The sequence below is a fragment of the Dryobates pubescens genome, chromosome 14, assembly GCF_014839835.1.
Source record: "Dryobates pubescens isolate bDryPub1 chromosome 14, bDryPub1.pri, whole genome shotgun sequence".
Taxonomy (NCBI): Eukaryota; Metazoa; Chordata; class Aves; order Piciformes; family Picidae; genus Dryobates; species Dryobates pubescens.
In genome coordinates, this window is record NC_071625.1 from 8800116 (window position 1) to 8808326 (window position 8211).

Here is an 8211-nt window from a genome sequence, read left to right on the forward strand (position 1 = left end):
CTTCTCTCTCCCTATTCTCTCTCTCACTCTATTCTCTCTCTCTTTCCTTCTGATCCATCCACTTTATTTGTGTAATGAATAGTCTAGCTGTTGATATTTTGGCCTCATTTGTGCCTCTAGTTTCATATCATGGGAATATTCAAAAGAACTGAGTCTCTTCCCCTCTCTGGACCGAGACACCCCACCAGAGCAGGATCACCTATACCAGATCACACAGAAACACATCCAGGTGGATGTCAGCCTCACTGAGTCAGGAAAAACAGGAATGTCTTGGCTGAATGAGCAGCAGTTTCATCGTTGGCAGGGAATGTCCCAGTGCTTCATTGCCACTGCCTATGAATTAAGGGCATCTTGATCAATGACTAAGAGATCTAAATCTGGACTCTCCGTTTTTTCATGTGCCAGGATTTTTACACATGGGAACTGGGGATTTGCTGGCTTGAGCCAAACTGCAGACACACACATGCGAATCCCATGCTTAGACATAGGCAATCAAGTCAGTAAAGACCAACCTGATCTGAGCAACAAAGCCCCAAGATGCCAAATACCATCATGATACAGCTAAACACACCAGTGCCCCAGAGCCCTGGCAGATGTTCATTTCATGCTCACATGCAAGAACTAGATTGTGCTACTAGGCACAGAACTGATGTGAGCAAAATACTCCTCAGGGAGCTCATTAGGGGATTCTCCCCTTACCTTTCCTTCAGTAGTGGTACATAGAATCAATAAGGTTGGAAAAGACCTCAGAGATCATCAGGTCCAACCTGTCACCCAACACCTCATGACTACTAAACCATGGCACCAAGTGCCACGTCCAGTCCCCTCTTGAACACCTCCAGGGATGGGGACTCAATCACCTCCCCGGGCATCCCATTCCAATGGCTAACAACTCTCTCTGGGAAGAACTTTCTCCTCCCCTTCAGCCTAAACTTCCCCTGCTGCAGCTTGAGACTGTGTCCTCTTGTTCTGGTGCTGGTTGCCCCTCCTGGCTACAACCTCCCTTCAGGTAGTTGTAGACAGCAATATGTTAACCCTGGGTACTATGCAGGAGAAAAGGGGATTGCACATTCCCTGAGTACTTACAGTCACAATTACCAAAGCTAATAACCTGGTTAGAGGCAATTTTTAAACACCTGAGCCTGGCAACTCTCTGGTGGACAGTCTGATGTGATAGAGATTTCTGTTGTCTACACAATCAGGCCCATAGAACAGTAAATAACTCGGACTCCAAAACTGTGCAGGTCTCTCAGCAGAGCAAATCCTTTCCAGCATAAGAAACAGACAAATGTATCTAATGTTACATTAGTTGCCAGGCTGATTGTTTTAAACTGTTTCAATGAAGGAAGCAAACTATTGAAACAAAACACACAGAAGCAAGCTATTGAAACAAACCACACAAAACCTTGTGCAGCTGTCCTGGAATTTCAGGCAGGCACACATAAAACTTTGTCACTAGATTAAATTTATCTGAACACTACCACTTCTTTGCTATTTATATATATTAATTTCCAGTAAATTCTCAGGCAAATCCTCCAAGCACTTTGGCAAAGCCTTGGTCTTAGTTCCACATCTCTGAGCCTGTAGAGATGGTAGAAAAGTCATAAAAATTTCTGGGTTTGGTTTACTGCAGCCAGGACAAAATTTGTTTGCTAGGGTACTGCAAAAGAAGGTGGAAACAAGAAAATACACCATAAGCAGGATATCCTCTTGAAATAATCTTAGTGTAAATGGAAATACACAAATAAACATGGATATATGCATATACATCTGTATACACTCATACACACAAACAGCCATACATCCCTTTTGTTCTCCTTCATCAAAACCCCAGGATCCTTTCCTTATGTAAAACAAGCACCTCAAAACTTAGACCTAATCCTCAGCTCCTGAAGTGGATTGAATTCAGAAAAAGAAGGTTGTTTCCAGCTACTCCACCTAAGCTTTGAAAGATATATGTGTTTCACTTTGCCCTTAGAGGCATCCTATTGAAGTCAACAGAAGTTCTCACTGAGTCAAGTGGAACATGAATGCATCTACCTATGAAACATGGCATGCTGTTTGCCCATACTTAAGGCAGAGTCACAAAGCTACAGGGAGACATTCTGGTTATGTCAGACCAACTAATGTGGCCATGGAAACTGCTCTCATGCATTTGAGCCCCAAAAGCCCTGGACCAGGGTGCTCTGACTGAACTATGTTCTCTTACTTGCACTGCTGGGTTGATGCATACCAAGTATAAAGCAGGGTAATCCTGAAGACACTAAACTTTAAAAAAAGCCAATAGATAGGATAAAAAGCCCCTAAAGACACAAGAAAATATGCCTGGGAGAGACCTCAATCTCCTCCCATTTGTAGTTCAGTACAATTAATGATATTCCCTTAAAGGCTTTCAAAGTCTAAAAATAATATTAACACTCTAAGTCTTCATGTATTTCTTAATCTCATTTTTCTCACTGCAGAATGCCTTACATTTTCACTGCCAGCAAAAGAAAAAAGGGGGGTGGGAGGGAATAGAAGAGAGATTACCTTGGCTTTTTAACTTCCATCTCCTACGCTTTCCTGATGTCCAATGTTGAGCTGGCCTTCAGCAACTCCTCCAGCACTGGGAAGACACACCACTCTTCCACCCTTGGCTGCCATAAGGATTCTGCCTGTGTTTATGATTAAGCCACAAGATACCTGCCACAGTAGGGTGAGGCTGTTTAAACAGTTCATTAGATTCATGACTCTTATTCTAGATAAGGTTTCCCAAAGCACTGAAGTGTGCAATCATGGTTAGCTGCTTAGCGAAGCCTCACAAAACTCTGTGGTTTTGGCTCACAATGCTTCTTTATAGAGACAGTTTTCCCTCCTGCTGCCATGAGTGTGTTATCCTGCCGTGCTCAGGTGGCACCAGCTTATGACTCAGGAGGCATTTTGGCTCATAAAACACAGCTCCAGAAACACAACAGCCTGATGTTGTGCTGCAGTGCCAGAATGGGGTGTGCATTTCCTTCCACAGGGCTTCATGAAGTCCAGGTCTTTGCTGCGCTAATACAATTTCTACTCCTTCTGCTGCACCAACACGATTTCTACTCCTCATCCCTGGAGGTTTTTAAGGCCAGGCTGGATGTGGCTCTGAGCAACCTGATCTAGTGTGAGGTGTCCCTGGCCATGGCAGGGGGATTGGAACTAGATGATCCTTGAGGTCCCTTCCAAGCCCAACAATTCCATGGTTCTATGAGCCTGGGCACTTTCTTGCTTCCCAGACAGGTGGCTTCTAGAAACCACAGTGACTCATAAGTGTTTACACACTAGTATTTCCTCAGTCCCAGAGAAGGCAAGTTGATCAGAGAGTTTACATGAGAGTAACCAAAAGGTGTGGCTAGCTTTCATTTTATGGTTATCATTATTAGTTTAAACAGCACCATTACGGTTTCGAGGAAGGGTTTGAGTGACATAATGTATCACAGTATCACCAAGGTTGGAAGAGACCTCAAAGATCATCAAGTCCAACCTGTCACCACAGACCCCATGACTAGACCATGGCACCAAGTACCACATCCAATCCCCTCTTGAACACCTCCAGGGACGGTGACTCCACCACCTCCCTGGGCAGCCCATTCCAATGGCAAACAACTCTCTCAGTGAAGAACTTTCTCCTCACCTCCAGCCTAAACTTCCCCTGGTACAGCTTGAGACTGTGTCCTCTTCTGGTGCTAGTTGCCTGGGAGAAGAGACCTCACCTTGAGCCTAAACTTCCTCCTCATGTTTACATGGAACTTCCTATGCCTCAACTTCCAGCCATCACAATAATCCACAGGGGTCTGAAGGCAGACAATGTGCTCATTTCTAATTGGGGCCATATAAATGAATTTCTTCTCTTCCTTTGAGTCTCAGTTTTTGTCTTTGTGATAGAATTCTGTACAAACTATTCAAGCAGTTGTGTTGAGACAACTACAGCTGTGCTGCATTAGAAAAGTGAAATAATGTGTTTTTCTTCTTTCATCAGCCATACTTCTTGGTGTCCCTTACATGCAGGGACCTGTGTTTGCACCTCTACATCCATCAAGGCTTTCTCTGCGTGGAGTAGCTGGCACTGATCTTCAGGGGCTGGTGATCACACAGTGGCTTCACTGCCGTCTCACAGGTTGAGTTACCAACTGAAAGGAGAGGACCAGTTCTGTTCTGATGCTGCTGAACTATATAGCTTTGATAGTATGGGACCTCATAACCACATAGAGGGCAGCTATAAAGAGGTGGGAGACTCCCTTTTTACAAAGGGTCACAGAGTAGAGTAGAAAGTAAGTAAGTAGAGTAGAAAGAGAATTAACCAGGTTGGAAGAGACCTTTGAGATTGAGTCCAACCTATCATCCAACACTATCTAATCAACTAAACCATGGCACCAAGTGCCCCATCCAGTCTCTTCCTAAACACCTCCAGTGATGGTGACTCCCCCACCTCTCTGGGCAGCACATTCCAATGGCCAATCACTCTTTCTATGAAGAACTTCTGCAATGGACCTAATGTGCCAACAGTCCATACTAGCTGACTCCTAAGTAGAACATCATTAATATTCTCCCAACTGTGGGTGGTCTGATGAGACTTGGCTGTCTCAAGTAAAGACAAGGGGTAACAGAGACAAGTTTCTACTGGGGAGATTCAGTCTGGATGCCAGAAAACAAACTGTTTTCACCATTCAGACTACCAGACGTTGGAATAAACTCTCAAGGGAGGTGGTGGAGTCTCCTACATTAGATAGTTTCAAGGCCTGGCTTGACAGGATGCTGGTCCATCTCATTTAAAGTATATTCTTGCCTTGAAAGGTTGAAAGGTCCTTGAGGTCCCTTCCAACCTGGTATTCTATGAAAAACAAAGAAAATCTGTTTCTACTCTTCCCACAGCCCTGCTAAGAGCCCAGAGGTACCCCAGGATCAGACTCCTTCCATTGATTCATCTCACCAGCACCAACTGATCTCAGAAGGGGATTTTTTTCCCCCTCACAGCAACTTTTTCCACATAGTGTTCAATCAAATTAAACTAATCATCTGAATCTTTTAAGAAATCCACCAGTGCTCTTCCCTACTCAGGCAAATGGAAATCTATTAAGAGCATTTGTTTTTTTCTCTTAAAGTCTAATAAGATCTACACACTAAGAATCATTTCTTCCTTTCTCTTCTTCCCTCCTCCAAGAAAACATTGCCTGACTGTATGTCTGACTGTTAACCCACCAAAAAGCAAAGCATAACCCAGAGGACACCTGGCTACAATGACATAAAATATCAGGCCATGCCACCAGATGGGGTGTGCAACAACCCAGGCAACATCCATCCCACTTGCAAGCAGCAGGGAACACAGTCTTGTTTTGCTGATGGGGGATGGTCCAAAAGGGATGGACATTGGGATGAAACTCTGCTTTTGGGGATGTCTGCTTGTGCTGTGCTGCTCAAGTGGCCCAGGAGTCCCTGTCAGGCACAAAAGGAGCTATGGTCTTTGCTCTATGGATGTGTGCACGCTGAGTGCAAGCAAGCAAGCACAGATTGGCAGCTGGGCTATTTGAACAGTACCTTTTGAGAAAAGGCCATTGACCAGGTGGAGATGTGGCTGCCAGGCACACCACACCGACGCCCCTGAGATTCTTGGTGGACAGCTAGGGACCACTGCTGCAGGCATAGCACCACCCACTGGCAAAAAGCCACTTCTGTCCTGTAAGCACTTGCAAAGAGGAAGTAAAAGCAAGAAGCCAAGCCAGACGCTGCACTCAGGAACTTAACACCTTCACAAGCTCATCCACTCCCTGCAGATGAGAGATTCAGCCAGGAATAGGGATAGAAGGGGAGGGGGAATGCTTAGAAAAACCAAAGTATGTTTTCCTAAAAGGAAGAGCTGGGTAGCTGCCTTTCACTCCTAACCTGGCAGAAGCAGCCACAGCAGCACTTCTCTGCAATGCATTACTCATTTTTGAAAAGCAAGACTGCTCTCTGTTGGAGAAACTCTGCCTGCTCTTCCCACCTGAGTGAAACCCTTTCAGGCAGCACTTTTGCAGACTCAGCAGGACAGTGGTACCACTGGTTGGGAGTTAAAAATCAGTTGCTGAAAAAAAGTTGCAAGTTGGTTTGCATCCTCATCAAAGACAAAAATGCAGTATTGCCTACCCCCTTGTGGCATATTATCACGTGTGGAAATATGGAGAAACCTCTCAGCTTTGTCACTGGCATCCACACAGCCCCCTTGGGACATACTCTGCAGAGTGTGAAAAATCAGCTCTCTAGGAAGATGTCAAGAAACACTGGTCCAACGAAGAGTGAGAGGACATAATGAGATGTGTTAGCCACAAAAATGAATACATCAGAAACTGCTGTACAGGAATCTTTTATTAAACTGCTGTACAGGAATGTTTTATTAGACTGCCTTGGAAGCCAGTGCCAAGGGAAAGAGCTCTCTTCAGTCATTCACAAGATCAGAAACACAGAGACAGCCTAGCTAAATGTGAGCCAGGATGAGTGCAGGTCAGTAAGTGCGAGGAAGGCTACAAAACTCAGTTTCAGTAGCCTTCCAAATTTACTTGGGAATCAAATGCCAGTCTTGCCAGGCACCTGAGAGTACCAGGTCCAAGAGAGAGGATGCTCCACACAAAACAGGTTTCAATCCTTCCTAGGGATTAAGTATGAAAAAGACCATGCTAAAACTGGGGGCTTCCATTAATAAATCTGCCTTTCTGCAGTTTCTCAGGGGAAAAGACAGCTGGATGGCATTTGGTAGTCTTGAGCACCATACCAACAGGATGCCGTTTCAGTGCTGTGCCCCAAAAGAAAACTACTGCATGTGAAGGATTCTGCACATGGGTTGACCTACACCACAGTTTATTTGTAAACATTTGTTACATGTGCCAATAATTTAATTGAACACAGACTCTGTACAATCCAATGTATAACATTAACAGTGTCACACCGGAAGAGTGCAACTGTATTCCGTTACAGTAGTGCTTTAAAACCTGCAAAATACAGACCACTGGGAACACTGAACATAAAAATAAAGGAGAATTTGAGAACAATGAGGGAAAAGAACTGTGAGATAAGTCATCATCCAAAAAAAAAAACCACCCCATGAAAACAAACATAACATACTTTCTAGCTGGCTCCTGAACCTATTCAAGGACATCCATCTGAATGCTCCTTGGGTTGTGCAACAGCATAAAGCCAACCTCTTCTCTGCAAGTTAAAAATCCAGCTGAAGACAGCAATTTAAAACAATAATGCATGTCAATAAAACTACCTGAAGAACAGAAATTGGATTTAATTTGGGTTTATTTGCAATACAATATAAAATAGATTGGTTTGGTAGGAAGATCTCTCAGGTTTTTTCCTCTCTCTCTTTTTTTTACACCATATTTAAAATAAAAGTCACATACTTTGAATAGAGCCTCTGGACCATCCCAAGCACTGGAGCTGTAGTCAAGTTTCAGGTATTTTATGGACTTCTTTGGTTGCAACCTTATTCAGTAAACTTCAGATAGGCAGACCTGAAGGTTTAAGCTCCTAAACTAGTGTTTGAAGCACCTAAATTCGAGTGGCTTGAGTTGTACAAACCTGCAAAGTAGCTGGAATTCTCACCATTACCTGTGAGATTTATGGGTATCAAACAACTCTGAAGAGCAGGCTACTTTTATTTAGCAACTTTAGACAGCCTCATAACAAAGGGCATCCTTCCCTTGAGTAAATAGGTACTGAGAACAAGAAATTGTCATCCATTGTCAAACTTCCATACAACTTGTGCTATCATCACTTCACATTCTAGTATAGACAATGCATGGCAAAAGTCAATACAATACACCAAACTAGCTCATCTACTACAGCTCTCTGTAGCACTTGAAGTAACATCTACAGTACTGAAAGTGTAAGCCATTACCTACTGCTTAGATCCTCTACAGTGCTAGATATTGATCTATTAATCTCCACGTAACAATTATCACAGTAAATGTTTCCTCTGCCCCTTCTAGCAGATGGCCATCAAATTCCTCTTCAGTTTCTTTTGAGGGAGGGAAGGCAATTTAAAAAAATAAAACCCAAACACAAATGCTATAGGAAGTATGCACAGCCAGTACAGAACTCACTGTAGTGTAAATGATCAACTTCATATAGATAGCCAATGTAATCTATGCAGATCACTGAATTCAGCTGCTGTTGGCAAAACCAAACCAAAACAGATGTGGAAAAAAAAAAGCAGCA